Source organism: Anomaloglossus baeobatrachus, chromosome 3 (assembly GCF_048569485.1).
Source record: "Anomaloglossus baeobatrachus isolate aAnoBae1 chromosome 3, aAnoBae1.hap1, whole genome shotgun sequence".
Lineage (NCBI taxonomy): Eukaryota > Metazoa > Chordata > Amphibia > Anura > Aromobatidae > Anomaloglossus > Anomaloglossus baeobatrachus.
In genome coordinates, this window is record NC_134355.1 from 294,818,083 (window position 1) to 294,845,668 (window position 27,586).

At 46.8% G+C, this 27,586-nt stretch overlaps 1 protein-coding gene across 3 annotated transcripts in view; it reads right to left on the reverse strand.

The window, feature by feature from the left end:
* The window catches only part of NCOA7 (nuclear receptor coactivator 7), a 217,954-nt gene extending 195,722 nt beyond the window's left edge, over positions 1-22,232 (reverse strand). For 2 of the 3 annotated variants that reach the window (XM_075339939.1, XM_075339938.1), the window contains exon 1: positions 21,877-22,232. The gene's annotated coding sequence lies outside the window, so the exon portion shown is untranslated. The remainder of the gene's footprint in view (positions 1-21,876) is intronic. The other variant, XM_075339940.1, reaches the window with a different exon arrangement.
* Positions 22,233-27,586: the final 5,354 nt, after the last annotated feature.

Here is a 27,586-nt window from a genome sequence, read left to right on the forward strand (position 1 = left end):
AGACCTCATCTAGAATACTGTGCCCAGTTCTGAGCACTAAATTTTAAAAAATATATCAACAAATTGGAGCAAGTTCAGATAAAGGTGACCAGAATGGTGACTGGTCTGCAAACCATGTTCTATGAGGAACGGTTACAGGATTTGGCAATGTTTAGCTTGCAAAAATGATTGAGAGGAGACCTAACAGCTGTCTACAAATGTCTCAAGGGCTGTCACACTATAGAGGGATCAGCCCTATTCTCATTTGCACAAGGAAAGACTAGAAGCAATGGGATGAAACTGATTATCAGGAGACACAGATTAGATATTAGAAAAAACTTTTTGACAGTGAGGGTGATCAATGAGTGGAACAGGCTGCCGCAAGAAGTGATGAGTTCCCCTTCAATGGAAGTCCTCAAAAAAGACTGGGCAGACATCTGTGTGGATGATTTAGGGAATCCTGCTGTGAGCAGCGCATTGGACCAGATGACCTAGGAGGTCCCCTCTAAGTCTAACATTCTATGACTCTATTATTCTAGTTAGCAAGTATTTGTGAAGGGTAAAGGAAATCATCCTTGGTTTTCTTAATTTTTGTAAAAATATAAACCTGAAAATTGTGACGTGTATTTGTATTCAGTCCCCCTTGAATGGAGACATGGATTGGATGGGGAGAGAGATCTGAATTTATTTTTATAATGCAGTGAATACAGCAGGGTATAGATATACTACACAGAGTATACGGCACTTTGTGTAAAAGTATACATAGCTAAAAGGGAGGGCTGAGTCTGCGGGCAGAGCTGTGTTTGCAGTAGTTTGCACAGGAACAGAGTGAGCTTTGCTGGATGGAGCCATGTCCTCCTCGTCCACCCACATGGGAAGCCACACCAACCCATCAGTTTTCAGAGAAGGAGGGAGATTTTGGCATTCCATCACAGGAAGTAAGGAGATTCTCAGCCAGAGATCATGTGACCACGAGACTAAGAAGGATTTGGGCAGATACGTCACATGAAAGGAAATTGGAGAGTAGTGTCCAATCCCATTACCTATTGTTTATTCTTGGAAACACCCTCATATACAGGAAGCAAACCTAGTTTTTCCACATGTCCAGCATGCTGGTAGCACCAGGAAGGGGATAAGAACCGAGCTACCATGTAATAAATCATATCACCTCTGCGGAGATAGCATGTCAGCCTTCCACACAACCTTTCTACTCATTAACTCATAACCTTGACAGTTATTCTTTTCTTTTAAATATCTTTTTATTGATTGTAGCACTCAAATAACTGACATGTAAGTGAAGGGTAAAGTTCAACATGTAAGTACAAAGGGAAAGGACAACTGGTACTACGCAATCTTGCCTTTTTCATTGGTAAACACGGTGTGCATAGGTTGATTTTCCTGATAAAGATAAGTCTAAATAGATTTACCTTTCTCAGATCTTACAAATGTTGGAATCACACAAAAATAAGGGATGTTATAGGACTCACTAAAGTGTTTATTAATGACGTTCACTCTTCATTGCCAGGAGGAGTCACATCTGGCATATTCTTATAACCTTGACTGGTATAAAATACCATGCTTCTAAAACTACTATTTCACACTGGAGAGAAAATAGCTGGAAAAAAACGATGGTCACTGAGTGTATGAAAATAATATGCAATAATTTTGTATCTCTAACACCCAACTAATGAATGATGAAATGGTGATGATCATTTTATTTTGGTTTAACCACTTGTAGTAGTTCCTTTAAGGCCCTGTGCGCACTTGCCGTTTTTTGCCGCGGATTTCCTGCGGTTTCACTGCATGTTATATTCATAACATCTCTGCAGTGATTCACCAGCAAAACCTATGGGAGAAAAAAATGCTGTGCGCACCATGCAGATTTTGACAGCTGCATGTTTTGCTGCAGGTTTCCCGCAGCAAAAACAATTGCATGTCACTTCTTTTCCGCACGTTGCTGCGGGATTTCACTCCATTGACTGCAATGTAATCGTGAAATCCCGCAGCAAATTCTGTGCGGTTCATTGCGTTTTCCTGCGTTATTCCCTCCGGTATTTCGCAGTTTACCTGCGGTAATGTTCATCGCTGCCCTGCGGTTTGCAGGGAAGTGATGTCATTATGACAGGAAGAGGAAGCGGAGCAGAGTAAAGACACACAGATCACAGACACAGACATAGAACACAGACACATAGAATACACATAGAAAGCAAACGGACATATAGAAAAAAAAACACGTGGGCTCCGCCGTATTTTTACCATTCAGCCGAGGTAAACACACAGCGGCGGCCCGGTATTCTCAGGCTGGGGAGGGCGAGGGACAGGGTTAATGCCCCCCTCCCTCCCGCAGCCGAGAATATCAGCCCGCAGCTGCCCCAGGACTGTCGCATCCATTATGCGGCAGTACCGGAGTGTCCCCGACTCTTCCTGTTGCCGTGATGCGGTGGCAAATCAGGGTAATATAAGGAGTTAATGGAGGCGGATCCAGGCTTGATCATGGCAGCGTCTATGTGACAGCTGACATGATCAACCCGTAAGTAAAGTGAATAAACACACACACACCGAAAAATCTTTTATTTTAAATAAAACACAAAAAAGCCACTGGTTCACCATTTTATTAACCCCTCCCAAAACACACAGCTCCGACGTAATCTACGTCCTGCGATGCTTGCATCCAGCTGCGACTGACACACAGCGCTAAATGCAGCCTCGCAACGAGATAGCAGAGGTAACCACAGGGCATTTCCCACGGCCGGTAATGTGAACACACATTACCGCTCGGGAGAAATGCAGTGTGTGCTCACAAGGACTCTATCTATCTATCCCTCTATCTATCTATCCCTCTATCTATTCTTCTATCTATTCTTCTATCTATTCTTCTATCTGTTTTCTATTCTTCTATCTGTCTATTTATCTATTTATCTGTCTGCTATCTATCTCAGAAGGAAATTACTTTTTTTTTTATTTTCAATGTGCTTTGTTGCATTGAATGCATTAAAGCACATGTACCAACCCGCATACGGCAAAACCGCGGAAATACCAAGAACAATACTGCAGCAAACCGCGGCAAACCGCATGCGGTTTTCGGGTGCGGTTTGCCGCGTTTTTTTACCGCGGGTGCGGTAATCTTTCAGACCCTGCGGAATTTTCTTAAGAAAATTCCGTTTTCCAGAGCGCACAGGGCCTAAAGGAGTTATCCCATCTCATATATTTATGACTTATCCAATAGATAAGAGAGATAGGTGCCACCACTAGAACTCACAACTTTCTTGAGAATGATGCTCCATCATACTCAGCTGTAAATGAAAAAAGGACCAGCACTCCAAATCTTCTGGAATTTATAAGAATTTATTCCATTTATTCCATAAAAGCATACAGGTGTGTTTGAAAAAGGCTCACTATTAGCCGAAACGTGTAATTTACGCCTGTATGCTTAAATGGAATAAATTCTTAGAAATTCCAGAAGATTTGGCGTGCTGGTCTTTTGTTCAAGTTATATTGTGGATGCCTTCCTCGGACATGTGCACCTTGGATTGTGTGTCGCCTGGAACACTTGTTTCAGCTGTAAATGAAGAGATGGTCAGAATTCCGATAAAACTGAATGGCGAGACCTCCGCATGTGTACAGTATAGCATAACGACCAACTCTTCGTTGACAGTGGAACGTGTCAGGGCCCTATGCGCAACATGGATGGGGGTCCTATTTGTAGAATCCACATCTACCATGAATTTATTTCATATCCTCAAGGATATGCCATAAATGTACAACATTGGAATACCTTTTAAAAATCACCTAAAAGTGTAAAAGTGCCCCCTTTGTAAGACTATATAGCCAGTTCAGACTAACATATGTTTGGGAAGAATGGTTCTTTGGTATAGACAATCAGAAAAAAACCCTATCAAAAAATCTAGCAAATCTACAGTAATAAACTTTCAGAGTAATAAAAAAACAATACGCATTTATTTTCTCTGGTTTCCTCCCACACTCAAAAGACATACTAATAGGTCATTTAGATTGTGAGTCTCAATGGGGACAGTGATGATAATGATGGTGCTATATATGCAAAGCATTATAAATAATAATTAAATATACTTGTTTGTTACTAGTATAACTGCTCAGCTTACCGAGCAGAACGAAGTTGATTCTTGGACCTTGTGTCCCACTGGGCCAAAATCCCTGTTGCAGTGTGTGCAATCTTGGTCAAGAACTATAGGAAATGTCTGGCCTCTGTAAATGCAAACAAAGGTTTCTGTACCAAATACTAAGTTTTTTTTTTCTATTGTATCAAATACTTATTACATGCAATAAAATGCAAATTAATTATTTCAAAATCATACAATGTGATTTTCTAGTTTTTTTTTCTGGATTCTGTCTGTCACAGTTGACGTGTACCTCTCCATTCTTTGTAGGTGGGAAAACTTGCAAACTCGGCAGTGTATGAAATACTTATTTTCCACATTGTATATGTCCCCATCCTGGTGTATATGTCCCCATCCTGATATACTGTATATGTCCCCATCCTGAGCACATCCTGGTATAAAAATAAAAAATAAATCTTTATTTTTATATAGCACTAATATTGGGGCTCACAATCTAAATTCCCTATCTGTATGTCTTTGAAGTGTGGGAGGAAACCCACGCAAACACGGGGAGAACATATAAACTCCTTGCAGATGTTGTCCTTGGTGGGATTCAAGCCCAGGACCCTAGCGCTGCAAGGCTGTAGTGCTAACCACTGAGCCACTGTGCCACCCTGTCTTTATGCTGGGCTCCTTCCTGGTATATATGTGACGCCCCTGGACTATCAGGTCATCACAGGGTATTGCGCAAACTGCCCTTTCGTGCAGTATTCCAAGTCCGTCATGGTTCTGGGTCCCTATCTAAATAGTGTTGCCTCCAACAGCAAATCAAATCCTAGATACACACTGCACCACACCAGTGGACGGCTTGAGTGGAATAGAGCCGCCCACCTGGGGGGGTCAGGGAGGGGAGGTGAGGAGTGTAGTCAGTCGGAGTGTGTAGTCAGAGAGTGAGAGTGAGAGGAGGTCGGGAGCGGTGGCTCCTAGAGAAGCTGTCTAGGTTGCAGACGGTGGTCTGGGCCTAGAGGAGTTGGACCCCCAGTCGCAGGGGATTGTGGCAAGGTGCCTGGACCTGTCGAGGAGGACAGCCGGCAGCCAAGCACTATCACCGGTCCGGGACCGAAGGCACGACGGGGTACACGGACCCTAGGTAAGGGAGTAGCTTCAGGCAACCCGACAATTCACCTGAGGAGAACGGAGCCTTTATGGATAGGGGCATTAGCGCAACGACGCGGATAGGACTTTCCAATCCAAAACGGTCTAGAAAATCCCAAGCGTGAGCCCTGAGAGCAAGCTCCCATACATAGCCATAGTGGGGAGCGGGGCCCAGCAAGTTCCATACTACTGGGCCACCATGTTGAAGTTAAACTTAGTGCCAGGAGGCAGGTCACCAGGCAACACTATAGGGGACGGGAACCGGACGAGCTCCCCTCAGCGTCAGCGGCACCCAGAGAGTTGATTTACCTGGTTGTCAGCGTCTGCTTATTGACTGAGTGAGTACGAGAGTGACCCCTGCATCCCCACGGCACCCCCAGACCGAGTCCCGGGGCATTTCCCCTACCCGTGGAGGGCTACGACACCTTGCTGCCCCACTTCATCACCCCGGGTCCTCCTAATGGCAGCGGCGGTACTCCCAAAATTACCGTACACCACGGGTGGCATCACGAACTATATATCAACTTCCCTTTAAATACCCCCTTCATTTGAGTTGCCACACGACCCCCGAGTCCGGAGACCCTCGAGCCACAGCGAACCTGTATCCGAGCAGCTCGGCTGCTCCCACTTGGACGGCACATATACAGTTCCTGTTCTGTCTGTAATGCATAAAAAACCTCTTTCACCTCCCTCTGCTCCCTTGGTGCGTGGCGTCCTCTGCATCCAGTGCATAGTGGCCGGCACCTGACAATGGTGTGCGCCTCCAGTCATGGTACCGCTGACGTCAGATGATGGCTGGCAGTTTAAATTGTAGTGCAGGGACCCAAAGGGTTTCTGTGCCTGAATGCATTTCAGCTGGATGAATGCCCTCGGACGCACATCCCGCTGAAGCATGCTCTGGTGTCAGCGAGCCTCTGTACCACTCTGCACTACATTCGTTACGCCCCTGCTCCTGATCCTTGATATTTTTTATATTTTGCCTTACAAGAGTGCTGGATTTTTTCCTCTCTTCCTGCAATTCACGATGCCAAATCGAGAACGTTCGCCTGCCTCTTAGATGAGCGGGCTATTCTACCTGTTTTGTTATAAGAACTAATAGAGGTACAAGGGACACTTGCTCCAATTATAAATGATGTGTTTTCATGGGTGAAATATAATCTTTTATATTACATATAACGAGATAAAGAGAAGTGTTTTCCAAAATTAAAACTGACTTGACATTGTATGAATGGCTTAAGTCAAGTCCCACAAACAAGATTTCAGCATGACTAATGCAAAATAAATGACTCAACCATGAATTGCCCTTTTGTCCCTTTTGATACGTTCTCTAGTTTGGCTCCATATAATAAGTATATCTGTGTCTAAACTGTCAGTAATTAACTAAAAGAACTATTGACTGGTTTGTTGTTTTCTAAAAAAAATAATCATGTTTTCCATTTCATATTGTGATAATTAAAAGGTTGTGTCACCCCTGTGCATATGGACATCATAGTCAAAGGCTTCCACTGCACTTGACTGATGGACAAGCACATGTGGCCTGCTGTCAACAGCCAGAACACCTACTGACTGATGGCACAAAAAAACACTCTTTTTTGTTTTGTTTTATATGAAAACACCTTTCATACTTGACAATGAAATGGGTGAGTTTCTTGTGGCACTCCTCTTAATCTTAAATGCCATCAGGGAGTGCATCCTAATTGAGCAACTCAACAATTAATTTGTTTATATTCTATGTACTTTCTCTATATAAAGGTTTTGGCCACTACTTTTTCATTGGTGGCCTATCATCATGATAGGCTAATATTTGATTTGTGTGGGTGCGGCACCCAGCACCCCCACTGATCAGCTGTTACTGGCCGCAAATTCTTGAATGCTGCGGAAAGACAGCAGCTTCATCAAAACAATAGTAGCCACGGTCAGATACTACAGTTACTGTATGCTCGCAGGGCGAGCGCTATATTAGTTGATCCACTGGACCGAAGGTACCATTCACTTGCCTGGCGGAGCAAACTGTACCAGCTGCTGAGTCTTCACTACTGCCACTGGAGGTGGCAGCAGGTACACACACTAGTAAACAGCTGACAGAGGGAAGCCCCAGGGGATCTGCGGTATGATGGCAGCTGGTGCCACTGACTCAGTACAGTCTTTGGTAGAAATGGCAGCAGTAGCAGGCAAGAGTAAGAGTAGTGGATCCATCCCGGACTGATGGATGGATGGACACGGCAGAAGTGATCGGCATGAATGCTTGCAGTGGCGGGTATCGGGGTAGCCGGGCAGTGTGGGTGGTAGCAGCAGCAGATGAGCAAACTGGTATAGCACTGAAATATAGATAAATGTCAGCAGCAGTACTCAGCTCAATGACAGCAGCAGCACAAAGGGACCTTAAAACTAGCAACGTTACTAACTCGTTGCCCAGGCACTTCCCTTAATGGGAGGTGCCTTTAATACCTGCAACCTCTCAGCTGACCTGAAAGGCGCTGGCCCTTTAAGAAAAGGGGCATGAACATACCCGCACCCTTCGGGCAGAGCCCAGAAGCCTTTGAGGTGTATACAGGCTCTTGGAGACGGCAGCATGGACCAGGGACGGGGCAGCCACTGCAGGACGGCTGGGAAGATGAGAAAAACGACACCCGACAGAAGAGGAAGGACAGCACGGGGACGACGGTATGGGCGTTCCACAGATTCACCCCCTATTGATTTGAATAAGGTACTACAATTCCATCTCATTTGAATGAGGGTGCATCTGAAATACCCAGCCATGGCCACCATAAAGCTCGTTAAGCTGCTGTATTCCAGCAGCATCTCGGAACTTCCACCTAATGCCGGTGACAGCATTTTGGTAAAGGTGCCAGGCGTCGCACCCCCACCAATCAGATATTCATGACCTTTAGCTATGAATAGGTCATCAATAAAAAATTAGTACATCATTAATGGTGTTAGGTTACATTTTCCTACTCATCTTGGGATATCTTAGGAATGAGAAGTCATATACTGTACTCAAGAAGCAGCCTCAATATAAAGTATAGTACAAAGAGATATCAAGTATATCAGAAGACATTTTGACTACATAAAAGCAATTTGCAATGTGTAAACATAAGAAGGGAACAAATCACCAATCTCATTTTGCTTTAACCATGGGCAACATGAAATAGTATCAGACTATCTCACTACAGTTGACTATCTTATACTTGGAAGGGCTACAACATTTCAGAAAAATCACAGTTGTAGAAGTGTCTACTGGACAGTTCCTATGTCTTCTCTCTACCTGCGTAGGCTTGGTGGACATATCTCTCCCTATACACACACAGAGTGCCCTCTCAGTCAAGTGTAGCCTGGAGGAGCTGGATGACCATGCTGTTTACTATCAGGTTCCAATGTGACGTCATAAATACAATAACTGGGCATAATCAGAATTTACATCGGATCCCGTATCCAAATGAGACCTCAGCAGATTTTGTTTATACCTGTGCAGAGATTTGAGGGTTGTCTCTGCTTTCTTTACTTGTACTTCACACCAGCATTAATGCTGCATAGATATGATCTGATCTGCCCTCTACTGCAAGAATTTCTTTATATAAAAGTCTATATATACAGCTTCTTTGCATTGCTCTAAAAGAAGCTCCTACAACCACTGGAAAGCTCCAGGTACGATTTCCTAGTATTAGATAATTAATATTGAGATACTGTGGCATCTATGTCATGTCTATTTTGACATAGTTTAGACTTTCATTGTATTATATAATGTTGAACTTTAAGGCCCTGTGCACACTTGCCGGTTTTTGCTGCATGTTTCGCTGCATGTTTCGCTGCATGTTATGTTCATAACTTCTCTGCAGTGATTCACCAGCAAAACCTATGGGAAAAAAAAATGCTGTGCGCACTATGCGGATTTTGACAGCTGCATGTTTTGCTGCGGGATTCCCGCAGCAAAAACAATTGCATGTCACTTATTTTCTGCACGACGCTGCGGGATTTCACTCCATTGACTGCAATGTAATCGTGAAATCCCGCAGGGAATAACGCAGGCAGCAAATTCTGTGCGGTTCATTGCGTTTTCCTGCGTTATTCCCTCCGGTATTTCGCAGTTTACCTGCGGTAATGTCCATCGCTGCCCTGCGGTTTGCAGGGAAGTGATGTCATTATGACAGGAAGAGGAAGTGGAGCAGAGAGTAAACACACACACATCACACTCACACACAGACATAGAAAACACACAGATCGCACTCACACACATATCACACACACACACACATAGAATACACATAGAAAGCAAACGGAAATATAGAAAAAAAAACAAGTGGGCTCCGCCGTATTTTTACCGTCCAGCCGAGGTAAGCACACAGCGGCGGCCCGGTATTCTCAGGCTGGGGAGGGCGAGGGCCAGGGTTAATGTCCCACCCCTCCCACAGCCGAGAATATCAGCCCGCAGCTGCCCCAGGACTGTCGTATGCATTATGCGGCAGTACCGGAGTGTCCCCGGCTCTTCCAGATGCCGTGATGCGGTGGCTATCCAGGTAATAATGAGTTAAATGACAGCGGATCACCGCCATTTAAGTCCAGGCTTGATCATGGCAGCGTGTATGAGACAGCTGACATGATCAACCCGTAAGTAAAGTGAAAACACACACCGAAAAATCCTTTATTTTAAATAAAACACAAAAAAGCCCCTGGTTCACCCGTTTATTAACCCCCCCGAAACACAGCTCCGGCGTAATCCACGTCCTGCGATGCTTGCATCCAGCCGCGACTGACACACAGCGCTGAATGAATGCAGCCTCGCAGCGGCCGGTAATGTGAACACACTACCACTGGGAGAAATGCAGCGTGTGCTTTTTTTTTTTTTCAACGTACTTTATTGCATTGAATGCATTAAAGCACATGCGGTAATCTTTCAGACCCTGCGGAATTTTCTTAAGAAAATTCCGTTTTCCAGTGCGCACAGGGCCTAAAGGGTTTATTTACCACTGGACAACTCGTTACTAATTGACCCAAACAGGTGAGAAAAAAGATACCACTCCTATGTAGTCAAAAATGAGTTCCCCACCGGTCTACAGGGATCAACATCTGCAGGAGGAATCAGATGAGAACTACATTTAGTCCCAGCTTAACTGGAAGAAACACTATTTCTTGTTCTAAGCTCAAAGTATCCATTTTTTTTTCTGGATGCAGAAGGGTCCCATTGACTGCTATGGGGTGTTAGTTTTTACAAGATAAAAAGCATAATAAAACGGAAGAGACAAACTGATTTCCCTGAATGCAGGTGTTAACCCAGCCTAAAACATATCTGAATACACAGATGGCAATAATAGACAAACAATGGCACATTGAATATGGAACAAGGAAGGAGTCCTGTGCAAAGAGCACACAATGTAAGAACATTGACTCTCAGGCATCACAAAAATATTTTTATTTTGCACCTCCACATAATGTCTTTATTCTGCATCCCCAAATAAAGTCTGTTGTGAATGTGATGGGGTGGATGAAATAATGACGACACGAGTACTGTAAAGGAATAAAGATGTATTATATTATAAGCATTGTGAAGTGTTTTGTGGAATATGTTGGTGCCATATAAACATTCTTAATATTTACAGTACTCCACACACGACAATGTGGAGACATTGCTAATTTTGCTAATATTCAATTGTTGAGAAATATTAGAATGGTATTCCAGGCACTGGTAGATTATAACTTCTCTTCAAACTTGTCAAGCTGCCACCAGGGGGAGCCGGAGCTCTGCAGCAGAAGACACTACACAGAGCAACAAGAACCAGGAAGTAGATACACAGTGTGTGCTTGTACACTGCCTCAAAGCACAGTTGGGGAGCAGAGCTGCGGGGCATGCGAGGACTGGTCAGGCAGGCTGGGTCAAACACAGTACTGGCAGAAGGAGTACCGGAGGAAAGAGCAGAAGCGGAGTCGAGGTCAGGCCGAGGTCAGTACCAGAGGAAGCAACCGAGTGGGGAGGTAGGAGAGGGGACAGAGGAATGGGGGAACGACTAGGGGACGGAACACAGACAGGGCACGGGGGCACAAGCACGGACGGATCAGGATAACACTTACAGAACCAGCAATCACAGGCAAAGCAGCGCTAAGCTTATAGCCGGTGCTGGTTCACTAGAGATGTCAGTTATTAAAGCATCCAAGCTCCGGAAGTAAGGATCGGGAGAAGGCTCCGCCCCCTAGCCATGTGGACGGGGAGGTGGAACCGTGACAAAACTCTATCCTTTACATGATAGAGAAAATGGCCTAGGGAAAGAGTCATCACTAGTAATGCGTGGGCGTGCACACCACTGCTTGATCAAGCTTCGAGGTTCTCAGACACGCTCAATATTCGATCGAGTATCACGGGTACTCGAGCGCTATGTTTGAGTCCCCGCCCCACATGTTTCACCACTCTTAGACAGCCAATCAAAAATGCAGGGATTGCGTGCCAAGCATGGTAATGCTGTAGCCATGTTGGCTACTGGTATTACTGTGATTGGCCGGCCACATAGCGTCATCGGGTCTTATATAACACCAGGGGGCGCAATGCTCAGCACACTTCAGTTCAGAGAGAGTTGGTTTAGGAGGGAGAGTTTAGAGTAGAGCAGACATATAGGCAGGGTTTATTGCAAAACAGTTCTTCTATACTTATACTGCTGCAGGAACCTAAAAGCAAAAGTCCTTTTCAGGGCTAGATACTGTCCTTTCTTGTAGTAATACTGAGGTTACCAGCAGTCACTGTAGAGATAGCTGCTGAAGGAGGGATAGTTTGGGATTAATGCAGGCATATAGGCATGATTTATAGTAAAATAATCCTTCTATATTTATACTGCTGCTGCAACCTAAAACCAAAAGTCTGTTTCAGGGCTAAATACTGTCATTTCTTGTAGTAACACCGCTGTTACCTGCAGTCACTGTAGGGATAGCCTCTGGAGGAGGGATAGTTTGGAATTAGAGCAAGCATATAGGCAGGGTTTATAGCAAACAGTCGTTTTATACTTATTACATAGTTACATAGTTACTTAGGTTGAAAAAAGACCTAGGTCCATCCAGTTCAACCTTCCTCCACCAGTTCCACACCTGGTCACCTGGTCACCATTGTTGGGGTGTGGGCACTCTTGTCATCAAGGAATGTTGTCAATCAGGCAGTTTCAATCAAGGCTTATATTTATTTTGAGCAAAAAAAAAAGATCAGGCAATTTGGGGTTAAGTTGCAGCTACCTTGACTCAAGCAGCTCCCCAGTATTCAGCTCACACACTGAACATGAGAATCACATCTTCTCCCACGTGCCCTTAAATACACTATATGCCATTACTCAGAAACACATAGTCTTAAAGGCATATACACTTAATTTAAATGATAAAAAAAATAACATTTTAAACATAAATAATAAAACAATGTTATCTCTGTGCCGCCCCCACGACATTAGCAGCTGGGCTGCTCGGATCGGGACCAGCAGTGTGACTCGAGGGATTCTCCGGACCCGGGGGTCACGCGGACACTACAAATCAAAGGGAGATGTATCTGTACGGGATTTGCCGTAGTCAGTCTGTGACGCCACCCACGGTGTGTGGTGAAGTATGGCACCACCGCTGCTGTTGTGCGACACCCGGGGCAATGGGATGGCAGCTGGTTGTTAACCCCTCCATGGGTAGGGATGGTTGCCCCTGGACCCAGTGACTTGGTGCGGGGGACGGTGATGGCAGGGGCCGGCGCGCCTGGTCAGACCAGGGAGTCTCAGCTTACAGTTAAAGAAATCAGACAAGTCCAGTGGTAAACCAAGGTGCTGGTGGCCGGCCGCCGCGGCCAGGTGTACTGTGGTCCCCCACCCGGGCTGGTGGTCTGTGTCACTTTCCTCTGCACTGTGTTGTGATGTGGTGGACTTCCCGGTGTGGAAGGGCTATATATTTTCTTTTCCCTATTTATACCGGACATTTTGCAGGCATATAAAGTATCTATCTAATTTAAATGCACAAGGTGTGCGGTAAGGGACAGGTAAGTAGATGGGCTGCTGACGGTGCACACAGACGCAGAGACCATGGCCCTGGTGAAACCAGTTACTGCACCCCCTCCTTCTCCTCATCCTCCATCTCCGAATTGTCATCTCGGAGTATGTTGTCTATATCACTCACAAGCTGGAAGCACTGCAGCACTGCCTCGGTGAAGCAGCCAAAAATTCAGCTAAACTAATTTTTTTAGGTGACAAACAGCACACAGCTGCAGAGCTGTGGAAAGGTATAACAGAACAGATAGATCTGTGGCTCTCGCTGCTAAACCTACAATCAGGCATGGTCATATGGGATAATAGCTGTAGCTTGGTGGTGGCTCTAAAGTTTGGCAAGCTTGCACATGTATCATGCCTGGCCCCCATACCCAACATAATGGTTCAGGTTCAGTTTTCTGAAAGCCTACCCAGATTTGCCTGAGCTACTTGTGAAGGTACACCGCATGTGTGCCCATTTCCACAAGTCAGCTACAGCTGCCGCAACTACTGCTCTCTGCTGCTCACAAAGCCTTGCTAACATCTGCATACCTCCCAACCGTCCCGGATACAGCGGGACAGTCCCTCTTCTGAGCCTTTGATCCCGGGTCCCGCCCGTGAGGCTGTTTGTCACGGCTCCACCCACCCACTGTAGCCCCGCCTCGCTGTTTCTCCCTTCTACTATTCATATTCATTACAGAGCCGAGCGCGCACCTACTCCTGTGACTGCTGCTGAGGTATGAATCACCCCCTGCAGCAGAGCGACCCCCCTGCAGCAGAGCGACCCCCCCCTGCAGCAGAGCCCCCCCCCCCCCCTGCACCAGAGCCGACCCCCCCCAGTCCCGGAGCCTGCGTTTGTCTGCAGCTGTTCTCTGACTCCCCGTGTGCGGCTTCTCACTGCTGCAGACACGCGGGGGATCAGGAAGCTGAGGAGACCGTGCAATCAGCACTTATCTCCTGCAGATAGCAGTGACAATAACCTATGCAGAGTGACATCTGCAGGCTTCTATTACCGATCAGTGGTCTCCTGCCTGTGGAGCAGAGCTGCTGGGTCCTAGCTTCCCAACAGCTTCAGCTCTGCTTTATCCTGGCTGCCCTACCAGTTAAAGGGAACATGTCAGCAGAAATTTCACAATAAAAATAAAAGATTCCCCTCTGCAGCTCCTGGGCTGCTTCTAGAAAGGTTCCTGTTGTTATTGTGCCCCCTTTGAGACCTACAAAAATACTTTATGAAGTCTTACCTTTTTGTATGCAAATGTGTTTTTATGGTCACGGGGGCGGGCTGTCTGGCGTCCGTTATTCCCCCTCCTGCCGCTTTACGCAGTCCCCCATTGCTCATTTACATACACAAGGACGCCTTCCTCATGTAACTGTCCTCCCGAAGTTTTGCGCATGTGAACGCTTTTTCAGGTGATTGAGCAGGCACGAGATTATGGGCGGCGCTGTGATTGTCATCAGCAGCGTTAACCAAGTACCCGCCCATAATCTCGTGCCCGCACTTTTCCCTCTGACTCCACCGTTATGCGCAAGTGCTGGCCATATGAACCATGTTACCTATTACTGCTTGCACGAGATTATGGGCGGGTACTTGGATGACTTTGCTGATGACAATCACAGCGCCGCCCATAATCTCGCGCCCATGATAATAGGTAACGTGGTTCATATGGCCAGTGCTTGCACATAACGGTGGAGGCAGAGTGAGAAGCGCGGGCACGAGATTATGGGCAGGTACTTGGATGACGCTGCTGATGACAATCACAGCGCCGCCCATAATCTCGCGCCCATGGTAATAGGTAACGTGGTTCATATGGCCAGTGCTTGCGCATAACGGTGGAGGCAGAGTGAGAAGCGCGGGCACGAGATTATGGGCAGGTTCTTGGATGACGCTGCTGATGACAATCACAGCGCCGCCCATAATCTCGCGCCTGCGCAATCACCTCAAAAGCGTTCACACTTTGCACAGTGCTTACTCCCGCGAGAGTGGCACTGGGCATGCACAAAACTTCAGGAGGACAGTTACATGAGGAAGGCGTCCTCATGTATGGAAATGAGCAATGGGGGACGGCGTACAACGGCAGGAGGGGGAATAACGGACGCCAGGCAGCCCGCCCCCGTGACCATAAAAACAGATTTGCATACAAAAAGGTAAGACTTCATAAAGTATTATTTTAGGTCTCAAAGGGGGCACAATAGCAACAGGAACCTTTCCAGAATTCATCCCAGGAGCTGCAGAGGGGAATCTTTTATTTTTTTTGCTAAATTTCTGGTGACAGGTTCCCTTTAAAGGGAACCTATCAGGTGCAATCTGCACTCAGAGCCAGGAGCAGTTCTGGGTGTATATTGCTAATCCCTCCCTAACTGTCCCTGTATACACCAGCATAGATAAAGGCATCTATAGAAAAAGTATTTTTAAAGAGCTTATATCTTATGCTAATTAGCGCGGGGACTAGTCCCAAGGGCGTTACTTCACTTGGCTAGTCGGCTCATATAGCGTGTTAGTACTCACACAGGGGCGTAATAACATGCTAACATGCTATGCGAGCCGACTAGCCAAGTGAAGTAACGCCCTTGTGACTAGTCCCCGCGCTCATTAGCATAAGATATAAGATCTTTAAAAATATTTGTTCTTGATCTCTTTATCTATGCTAGTGTATACAGGGACGGTTAGGCAGGGATTAGCAATATACACCCAGAACTGCTCCTGGCTCTGAGTGCATATTGCACCTGACAGGTTCACTTTAAAGGGAACCTGTCACCAGATTTGGGGCCTATAAGCTGCGGCCACCACCAGCGGGATCTTATGTACACATTCTAACATGCTGCATACCTCCCAACCGTCCCGGATACAGCGGGACTTTCACGCTTTACGTTGTTTGTCCCGTTGCCACGGGCGGGACGGCCGGCTCCCGGGCTCCGCCCACCCACTCTCTCTCCGCCTCCCTGCTTTTCCCTCCTACCATCCTAGTAGACGTGGCATAGAGAGGAGCGCTGCCTGTGCTGCTGCTGGTACAGTAAACTAATCTCCCCAGCGCTGATTTCCCTCCCTCCCCCCTCACCCCCTGCCGCCTGTCTGTGCGGGCGCCCCCCTGCCGCCTGTCTGTGCGGGCGCCCCCCTGCCGCCTGTCTGTGCGGGCGCCCCCCTGCCGCCTGTCTGTGCGGGCGCCCCCCCGCCGCCTGTCTGTGCGGGCGCCCCCCCGCCGCCTGTCTGTGCGGGCGCCCCCCTGCCGCCTGTCTGTGCGGGCGCCCCCCTGCCGCCTGTCTGTGCGGGCGCCCCCCTGCCGCCTGTCTGTGCGGGCGCCCCCCTGCCGCCTGTCTGTGCGGGCGCCCCCCTGCCGCCTGTCTGTGCGGGCGGCCCGCCGCCTCATTGTGCGGGCGGCCGGCCGCCTCTCTCTGCGGGCGGCCGGCCGCCTCTCTGTGCGGGCGGCCCGCCGCCTGTCTGTGAAGGCGGCCGGCCGCCTGTCTGTGAAGGCGACCGGCCGCCTCACTGTGGCTGCCTGCGTGTCCGTGCTGGAGGCCCGCCGGCTGCCTGCGTGTCCGTGCTGGAGGCCCGCCGGCTGCCTGCGTGTCCGTGCTGGAGGCCCGCCGGCTGCCTGCGTGTCCGTGCTGGAGGCCCGCCGGCTGCCTGCGTGTTTGTGCTGAATGGGTGTGGATGGGGAGTGGATATGGGCGTGACTGTGAAATGGGTGTGGTTAGGGGGCGTGGCCTAAAAATTTGCCGCGGCGCGCTACGCGCGCCGCAAACTTTGTCCCTCTTTTCCTTCTTTAAAAGTTGGGAGGTATGCATCTGTAATGTGGAGTTCCAGCTTGTGGGCACATCGCACACCAGTGCTGCAGCAGTGCTGACAAGTGCCAGCTCACTGACTGGTGTGCGATCTGCCCACAAGCTGGAACTCCACATTACAGATGTTAGCAAGGCTTTGTGAGCAGCAGAGAGCAGTAGTTGCAAACCAGCTATAATATGCCCGTCAGTATTCCGGTCAGCCTCCGTACAAGAACCAACAAATGGGCGTGGATGTCTGACATCTGTGAGGTTCGACAAAACTTTGAGGAATCAACCAAGATGGTGAGTGGCATTGATGCCACAATTAGAATAACCATCCTGATTCTGTGTCTAAACGCTCGCTCCTCACAATTAAAGAGGAAGCTTTGCATGTGGACCAGGTGGAGATGGAGGGAGAAAGTACACAGAACGATACTACTCAAACTAGATTTCTCTCATCTTAGCACAGACTTGATGATAATAAGGAGGAGGAGGCTAAGGAGGGGGAGGAACAGGAGATGTTGCCTTTGCTACAGAGGGAACAACCCACACCAGTTTGATCCCCTCTCTTCAGTGCATATGGGTTGAACAGGAAGAGGAGGAGAGAGAGGGGGAGAAGATGAAGAGTCATCCTCCTGGTGGGAACAAGGAAGTCTTGACTGTTGGGAGTCTGGCACACATGGCTGACTTTATGTCCTGCTGCCTTTCCCATAACCCTTGCGTTATACACATTTTGGTCAACATTGATTACTGGTTGTCCACCCTTCGCCACCCATGCTACAAGAAAAATGTTCCATTTCTCCTTCCTGCGTCAGAGAGGGCTAGTAAGACGCTGCAATTCTAGAAGGCCCAAGTCAAATAATTAGTTCACAAATTCCCATCTGACGATGCTAGTGGCAGACGTCATAGTTCCTTGAGCAACCAAGGAGGAGAGACGAGGGAGACACACACCAGATCCAACAGAGGGGGGAACACTATCAAAGATCTGGGATAGTTTCATTAGACCCTCCCAGCGCCCAGGCCCTGACGTGCATGGTAGTCTGACAAGGAGGGAAAAGTTTTGGAAGATGGTGAAGGAATTCCTAGCTGACCGTACAAGCATCCTTTGTGATTCCTCTGTGCCGTACAACTATTGGGTATCTAAACTTGACACATAGCATGAACTGTCCCTCTATACCTTGGATGTAATGGCCTGCCCTGCACCAGGTCAGCACATCCAAGGATGGGCCTTCTGGTATTGCAGCATCTTAAAAGCCCTCTCCGCCACAGTAAGGAGAGCTGGAACATTCTCCTTGTAGCATTTTGTTGGCCACTGGGGGCAAATAACTGATAGGTGCATCCACCTGTCAACTGAAAATGCTGACAGGCTGACTCTTATCAAAATAAACAAGGCCTGGTGTTATGTCGTTACCATTATCCCCAAACTGTCCTGCCCCATACTCCCAGCGGGGACACTGGCACACTCACCTTCCTGGACGCTCAGTGGTAATTCCTGTGTCACTGGTCCCTGCCACTGGCTCCCAGGGCCGGCACACGCCACGCAGGTTTCGTGGGAGTGCAACTTAGGGTGCATGCAGACGTACCTATTCTTAAAGGGCCAGTATGCCCTAACCCGGAAGAATTTCTCAGCCTATAACTGAGAGACACTAGATATTTAAGGTGCCCTCCCCACATGTGAGGTGCTTGTGTAATGTTGTCTATCCTTAGAGACATGTCGTTAGTTGTAAGGTCCCTTCCCATGTGCTGTACTACGAGTCTGTGTCCTAAAACCCGCTGTACCTTCTGCACCTGCTGCACCCACTGTTCCCTCTGTGCCCGCTGTACCATCCGTACCCACTGCACCAGTCAGTACCTGACGTCTTAAATACACTTGCCATATCAGAAACTATATGTGTCCGTACACCAAATTTTTGGCAGTCCTTGCACTTAGTGCATAAGCTTTCCCAGTCTAGCAGTCCCACTCCTCCAAAATGGGAAAAAAATGTTTTCTGAGGCCTTCCTCTACATTTCTTCAAATTTATAGCAGTCCCTCATTTCCAATTTTTGCAGCCTTGCACTTGCATAGACTTTATGAGTCTAGGAGTCCCACTACTTAACAATTTTAACAGAATGTGTTTGATGCCCTCCTTAACATCTAATACAGGGTGTATCAAGTCTTTCTTCCTTCAGATTTTTGCCATTTTCTGCATTGTCCACATAGACTTTGTGAGTTTCAGTGTCCCTCTTTCATAAATGAAAGGGAACCTGTCAGGTGCCATATGCACCCAGAACCTCGAGCATTTCTGGGTGCATATTGCTAATCCCTGCCTAACCATCCCTGTATACATATCATTCACGGTATGAAGCCGGGTGTATGCGTCCTGGCTTCAGAGAGGTCTACTGTGCATGACTGGAAGTGTCGGGCATTCAGAAGAGCGGTCAGAGTGAACACAGGTACACGTGTCACCGCTGGTGATGCTGCATTAAATAGCATGTTAGTACACCCCTGTGGGTGTGCTAACATGCTAAGAGGACAGACTAGTCGGGGGATATAACGCCCTTGGGACTAGTCCCCGCGCTCATTTTAGTGCTTGCTCATCACTAGTCATCATGTGTACATATTATCATTATATAACCATATTATTTACTAAAAACTACTTATGCGTTTCAAATGCATTTCTTTGCAATTATATGGCAAGCACAGAATCAGTCCTTGACTACCTTTCTTCTTGTTACGGGGAATAGAAGAGCACTCTCCGACAAAAGAGATATCGTAGTACTCAACCTCAAGTGATGAATCAACGTGAAAACGAAGGAAAAAGGTGGCACTCTCCATCCCATAAATTAAACTTTATTCATCCTTAAAGTAAAAACATGGACACAGGAGCATGCAGACAAGCTTGCAAACGATGGCCGTTTCACATACAGCTGTGCTTCAACAGGTCCTGATTAAACCTCAGTTGTGCGAGAAATGGCCATCCTCTGTAATCCTACCTACATTCTGCTACATCCATGTTTTTCTTTAAGGATGAATAAAGGTTTTTTATGGAATGGCTAGATCCACTTTTTTCCTTCTTTTTAACATTGACAGAACAAGACCTTGTTTTCCTCCAGCTACAAATTTGTTGTTTGACGATCTCCACCAAGCACTGGAAACGCACCATCACCACAATTAAGTTGTCCATTTGGATTTTTTCTCATCCAGGCGGTGTGTTGGCTTTTGCCGCTCAGCCCAAAAGGGTTATGTCACATGTTTCCCCTCCTGCTGGTTATTACCTAAATGTTGTGTGAAAATCCTTTTTAATTATATTACTAAAATCCTTCAAACAGTTTAGAACAAGGAATGTCAAAATGTTCTTGTCCATCGTGTACATGCCCTACATATTGATGATACAAGAAACTTCTACGGTGGTCACAGGCAACTGACAGCTGTCATCTTCTAAGGAAAAGTTCAACTTTGTGTGAACCTGTCACATTTCCAATATTACCAGCTTAGGGTTATGGTCTGCCGGGTCTATGAACAATAGATCAGGGTTCGTCAGTCTATTTCTATTGGTGCCTCATCGGCAGAACATGGTCATGACAACAACTATGGCCAATGTCTTTGTCAAAATGACAGTTATTACTCAATTTACCCATTTACACATCACATATTATTATAAAAAGCCCAACAGAAGTCAACTGCGTTACTTAAACAGAGATTGTTATAGCCAAATAAAGATTTTTGCTTACCTGCCTCCCCTGCTGTGCCAGACTAACAACTTTGAGAAAAATTGCATGGTCAGCAGATCTCACGAGAGGCTAAAGTTTATAGGCAACTTTACTTTTATTAATAATTTTATGAGTCATTTCCTTATCTAAGAGGCAAAGATTTCATGAATCTCTCCAATTCTGTTATTTTCTGACCAGTTCATAAACATATCACTTCCAGGATCATGTGGCTACTATATGTCCTATGCTGAAACTAGGTCTACTCTTCAAAGTGTTGCATCACCGATGCCGGCCTGATTTGGTTACATGTTGTGCACTCGTTTAGAGGCTGGCTCTGCGTGGGTACCATCTGGCAATCTGCTGTCAACAATAGGAGGAGCGTCCACTTTTTATAACCTTGTTATTATATCTTACGCAGCTTCTAAACCATTGTTTGAGGGGCAGGGATGGCAGTCAGCCGTTTCCAAACAAGAAATGGGAAAAATGAGCCGAAGTTGGACGGTCTTGTTATCTCATAACACAATCGTTGCCAACAAGTCCATGTTTGGCACACTGCCTTAACTATGTCTTACAAGAGAAGACTACTAGTAATTGCACTGCCATGCTCGGTACTCATAACAAGCCATCGGACGCTCAGATAGGCTTGACTTGTTTGTCAAGTATCATGGAAGTCAACTGAAAACAAGCATTTTTCCGAAAGATCTACCGGAAAGATGCTCAAGTTTCTCATAGACTTCCATTATACCTAGTGCATGAGTGGAGCCCATCGAGCATTACGAGTACCAAGCACGAAAGCATGGTAGTGCTCACTCATCACTAGTAGTGATGTCACCACATCAAGCACAGTGACATCACTTAAGGTGAAATGTTCAGCAAATCAACATCCAAAGCCGTAGAACACAGTCATCTAGTAAAACACTAGGTCCAGAATCCACATGGGGCAAAAGATAGGATAGGGGGACCCCATAGCAGTCTTCCCACCATAATAATACTCACATTTACAGGATATTATGAAGTATTAACCCATGAGTGTCAATTAGCTCACCCCCAGCTGGAGCCATAGAGTGCTGCTTCTATGGAAGCCCCACCCACCTGTCACTTTCCTCCCACCAGTCTGCCCTGTGCTAGCACACCAGTAGCATGCAAGGCGTGGTTATAACATAGAATAACAGCTGCCAATGTCTGCCCTATGCCCACACATTGAAGACATATGTACAGATCTGATAATACAGCATTAGAGCAGCACCCACCTCAGGCTCCCTCACCATCTGTGCCAGGCTCCTGCTGCAGAAGATGCCTCAGTCTCTGTACAGGAGGATTTCCACAGGGCAGCAGCACATTATACTGTGTTTACATGCAGGAGATCCATGGATCACAGCAGCAGCAGACCAACAATACAAGGCAGCAGCATCTGGCAGTCCGCACAATCCCTCCTCCTCCTCCTTCTCTTCCTCACTCCTTCCTTCCTGCTCTCCTCCTCCCTAGTGCAATGCAGGCACACAGCCTGTCTGCAGCTCACACCCCATAGGCACCACTCTCCTCCCAGGAATCAGCAAGGTGGCCCATGCCAGGTCTCTGAGGCTAAGTAGGGCATCTGAGCTGGACTGGTTGGTCTATGGGAGGACACCTCTTTACCCCCTCCCCTCACACCACCCTGCAAGCCCCACACTCCCACTGGTGGGCTCTTCTCTTCCATTATCATCCTCTAAAATCAGGCAAGTGCCAGGGCAAGTAAGACCATACCTAGGGAGCAGACCCCCTAACAGTGACAAGACGTCTTTGGGCATGACAGTGATTACTATCTACTGCTAATTAGGGATTAAAGAACTGGTAAAAAAAAACTGGTTGCTCTGTCTGGGATCTGATTTTTTTTGTGCAACCATAGACTACAAAAGGCAAGTATCTTCCGATGTGTAAGAGACTAGTGCACATTGCGATTATTTTCACGTAGACATCCGGTCTGTGATAAAAAACTATCATCTGAACAGCCCTATTGAATAACGGACCCAAACTACAATCATATGAACGTATCCTAACATATATCATGGACAGTGGCGTAACTAGAATTTGATGGCACCACTAGACTTTGATGGACCCGGTGAAAAATTTGGACCTGGGCCCCCCATCCCCACATGTTGGTCAGATGCATGTATATGTATGTATACATTTAGTGGTCTAAATCCTATTAAGACATACGAGTTACCCTCCCCCCATTATGTAGTATTGTCCCCCATCCTATTCTAATGTACCCCATCCTGGGCTCCTTTTTGGTAAATTTTCCCCCATCCTGGTATATATATTCCCCATCCTGTATGTATGTCCCCAATCCTGGTATATATGTCCCCCATCCTAGTATATATGTTCCCCATTCTGTTATACATGCCCCCCATTCTTATATGTCGCCCATCCTAGTAAATATGTCCCCCATCCTGGTATATACTGTCCCCCTGCTAGTATGTTCCCCATCCTGGTATATATGTCCCCTATCCTCGTATATATGTTCCACATCCTGGTAAATATGCCCCTTATCCTGGTATGTCCCCCATCCTAGTAAGTGACGCCGATGAAAGCTGACGGCTTCTGTTTGGCCGGCAACGTGTATCGCAGTGAAGAGACCCGACGGGTCTCTGCCCCGTGATACATTTCACCTGGATGTGCGGCCTTGGACTCATATCCAGCTGATGCAGGGGCTTGGGCTGGCGGACCCCCTGCACCCCTGGGCCCGGATGCGTTTGCGATCCCTGCAACCGCATTCATTCCTCCTCTGATCATGGTGTAGAATTTAGTCACTAAATAGTGTCGTGAACTTTCTGTTAGGCTAGGATAATGAGATCGGGAAATGAAAATGTCACAGACACTAATGATGGACGAGCAGTACAATGCTCGGTAGTCGTAATGATGAGTGAACGAGCTCAAACTGCCCAATCATTGACTTCCATAATACTAGTTACTCGAGTAGAGCCTGAGGCTGCAGAATAGTTTAAATGTCTTTGGAACTTGATTGGGACTGCTTATCCACCATCCAGATATCCTGCATTTCATCCATTTTTCTCTGCCATCCTCGTCCAGGGAGATTAGCTGCAGTGTCATGGATTATAAAGTTCTTGATGATGTTGTGCTCCATAGACAAAGGAACATCAAGATCTCTGGAGATGGACCTGTAACCTTGAGATTGTTGATATTTTTCAACAATTTTGGTTCTCAAGTCCTCAGACAATTCTCTTCTCTTTGTATTCTCCCTGCTTAGTGTGGCACACACAGATACACAAAGATTGATTCATCTTCTCCCTTTTTTATCTGGTTTCAGGTGTCATTTTCATATTGCCCACACCTGTTACTTGTCACAATTGAGTTTGAACCAGCATCACATGCTTGAAACAAAGTTGTTTACCCACAAATTTGGAAAGGGGCCAACAATTTTGTCAGACCCATTTTTTTAGTGTTGTGTGAAATTATGTTCAATTTTTTTGGGTGGGGGAGTTGTTCCAACATACACAAAGAAAACAAACATGTATGACAAAACATATGTAAGTACAATAATTTTTTGGGAGAAATACTTCACTTTTGTGAACAATTTCAAGGGTGCCAGCACTTTTGCCCCTGACTGTATGCATCAGATTTACCTTGAATGGTCTTAAAGGGAGCCTGTCACTTAATTTATGCTTCCCAAACCATAGGCAGCATGAATCAGAGCCTGGTTATAAAATATAGTTAGAAGATCTGGCCATAGACCATAGGCAGAGACGGGACTTGTTCGGCGCTGCCCTCAGCCAGATTCGCACAGTGCTGCTCCAGGCAATTGATTGACAGGTCTCTCCCATAGCAAGAGACATGTCAATCACCTGGAGCAGCAACATCTTCTAACTATAATTTCTGTGAAACTATCGTGTAGCCAGGCTCTGATTCATGCTGACCATGGTTTCAATCAAGTATTGAATTCCTTTTAATTTTGCGTATTTCCATGTGGCAGATTCCTGGTTGAACAAGAAAATCAGTCTGATGACCTCTGATGACCTCCATCGGTAATGTTCACAGACCCATATACTTATATGAGTAATTTTGATCCGAGTTCCCAATCAAAAATGGACACGTCTCTGTGATTTTGTTGCAGACACACAGTCCGCAAAAAATCCACGAATATTTGATTAGTATCATAGACATTAATGAGTACATGTTCTATCCATGAAAATCAGAGATAGAACATATACATGAAAACATGTCTGAATGAAGCCTAAAGAGAAAAAAAAAGAAAAAAAAGTCCTCTACTCAGCCATCTCTTGGGCTATGTCCACACTTTGCGTTGTCCTAGTTGCAGTTCTAAATGCATCCTTTGGCAGAAATTGCGTTTGCCAAAGTTGCTTTTCAGTACAGAATCGCGGTAAATAGAGTTTTTACTGCGTTTTAGCCACGTTTTTTAGTGCTTTTTACTTGTGTACCGCCCTGAGAGGGGCCCGGCCTGCTTCTCCACTGCTCGGGCTGAGCCGCTCGAGGTTCAGGCTCGGGTTGTCGGTGGCACGAGCGCCTCCGGACCGGGGGCCACGTCGCTCTGTTAAAGGGGCAGAGGCAGTGGGGGGGTGGTGGTGGTGCGGGACAAGGCGCGCAGTCGGGGAGGGCCGCGCTGTCGTCCTCACGGGTCGTGACGCCACCCACGGGTCGTGGTGACGGGATGCACCACCGCTGCGGCTGAAGTGATGGCGGGCTCGTCCGGGATCGATGTTGCGGCCGCAGCCGAGATGTTAGCCCCTCCGTGGGTAGGGGCGGTGTGTCCCGGGGTTCGGTTCGGGAGGGGGGGGGGAGACCGGGAGCGCTGATGTTGTTGTCGAGGTGCAGGGTGCCGTGCCGCGGTGTAGTGTCGTGCCCGGATTGCACTGGTGTACTCACGATTGATTCACACTAAGAGTCACTGGTAAAGAAAAGTTCAGATGTGGTCGGTGCCCACAGCCGGCTGCTGATGTCCCCTGTGGGGTTGATGGTGGCCCCTTTCCATTCACCTCTGGTTGTTGTATTTCGGCTCCCCTGCCTGAGCAGTGGTAGCCCGCTCCCCGGCGTTAAGCTGCCGGAGGAGCCCTCGGTTGCCCGCAGGTGCTGGCCCATTGGGTGTTTGGCCCTTGGCGGTGACACTCACCCGGTCTCGGTGGGCAACTCCTGTCCACACTCTCCCCAGAACTTAACTGTTTTTACTTCCTGCCTCAGGACAGTAGTCTCCTTGGTGGGCGTGCCTTTCCGCCTGACTCCGCCCACCTGGTGTGCCTTACTGGCCCTGAGGGAGGCATCAGGTCTCCCTTTCGGATGACATGTGTGGGACCTCACAGCGGGTGGGGGTGTGTGTATGTGGCTGGTGTTATTACCTGTGACCCCTAGGGTCCAGGGCGTCACACATGCTTTTCCATTGCGTTTAGACAGATGCGTTTTGAACATAAAGACACTACTGAATAAAGTTTAAACAGACAAACACAATGAAAAAAGGGAAAAAAAAGGAACACATATATAATTATTGAAATCATAACGAAAATAGTTATATTTCATATAATTATAGCGGTTTTATACTATTTATCGCTAAAATAGCAATAAATTAAGATTTTTCATTAATTTAATTGTCGGACTATGTGTGTGTGTAAAGGGACATATCATTTCATTATTTTGATGTTAGAAACACATGCTTTCTGCAGCTAAAAAGCAGGTAAAACGCTGGAATTTTGATGTTGCTTGCGTTTTGCAACTTCTCATTGACTCTAATGTTAGCAAAACGCTGCCCAAATGGCAAAAACAATGACATGCTGCTTCTTTGAACGCTGAGTTTTTGCCCAAAATTATGCAAATGAAACGCTGCGTTTTGAACTGCAAAGTGCGCACAAGAAATCCCCATTTCCCATAGACTTTGCTGGAAAATCAAAACGCATGCATTTTGGCATGAAAACGCTGCAGCTCAAAACGCAGCAGAAAAGCAGGTGAAAACGCAAAGTGCGGATACAGCCTTAAAGGGGTTTTCCTTTTTCAAGTAAATTGTACCCAGGTGCAGTTCAGTGTAAAATAACCCATATGTCCTTTATTTTCCCTCCCTGGTCACTGAGGATTTTATTAGGGGCGTCAGACTACAGGGGTCTGAATGCAAATATATGTCACAATTTTCAGATTGATCATTTTAAAATATGTAGAAAACCATGTGTCATAAAATCTCAATAAAATTAATTTATGTTTTTGGGCGTAACGTGAAAAAAATAGAAAAGTAGAAAAGCCAGGGAAGGAGTCTTGCGAGGATAATTTGCATATTCCCAGTGCCTTCTGGGATAAGTGAAGAGTCACCGCGAGCTCAAGGAGAACCGGGTTTTGGCCGTTACAGCCGGAAGGAAGACTTCTGAAAGCCAGGGAAGGAGTCTTGCGAGGATAATTTGCATATTCCCAGTGCCTTCTGGGATAAGTGAAGAGTCACCGCGAGCTCAAGGAGAACCGGGTTTTGGCCGTTACAGCCGGAAGGAAGACTTCTGAAAGCCAGGGAAGGAGTCTTGCGAGGATAATTTGCATATTCCCAGTGCCTTCTGGGATAAGTGAAGAGTCACCGCGAGCTCAAGGAGAACCGGGTTTTGGCCGTTACAGCCGGAAGGAAGACTTCTGAAAGCCAGGGAAGGAGTCTTGCGAGGATAATTTGCATATTCCCAGTGCCTTCTGGGATAAGTGAAGAGTCACCGCGAGCTCAAGGAGAACCGGGTTTTGGCCGTTACAGCCGGAAGGAAGACTTATGAATTTTAGCCTGACTTCTTCATTGTGAGCGTGAGTGAGCAAAGTGTGAGCAAAAGTAAGTGTGAGTAGAATTGTTTGTATTTAGTTGTTTAATTACTTAACATTTGTTTAGTGCTATCCCCATTAGAAAATGTGCTCCACTATTGCTAATGCGATCCAGTGTACATCTTGTCTCATGTATGCAGTCCTTGAAAAGCAGTTCGAGGGTGCATACTGTTGTTC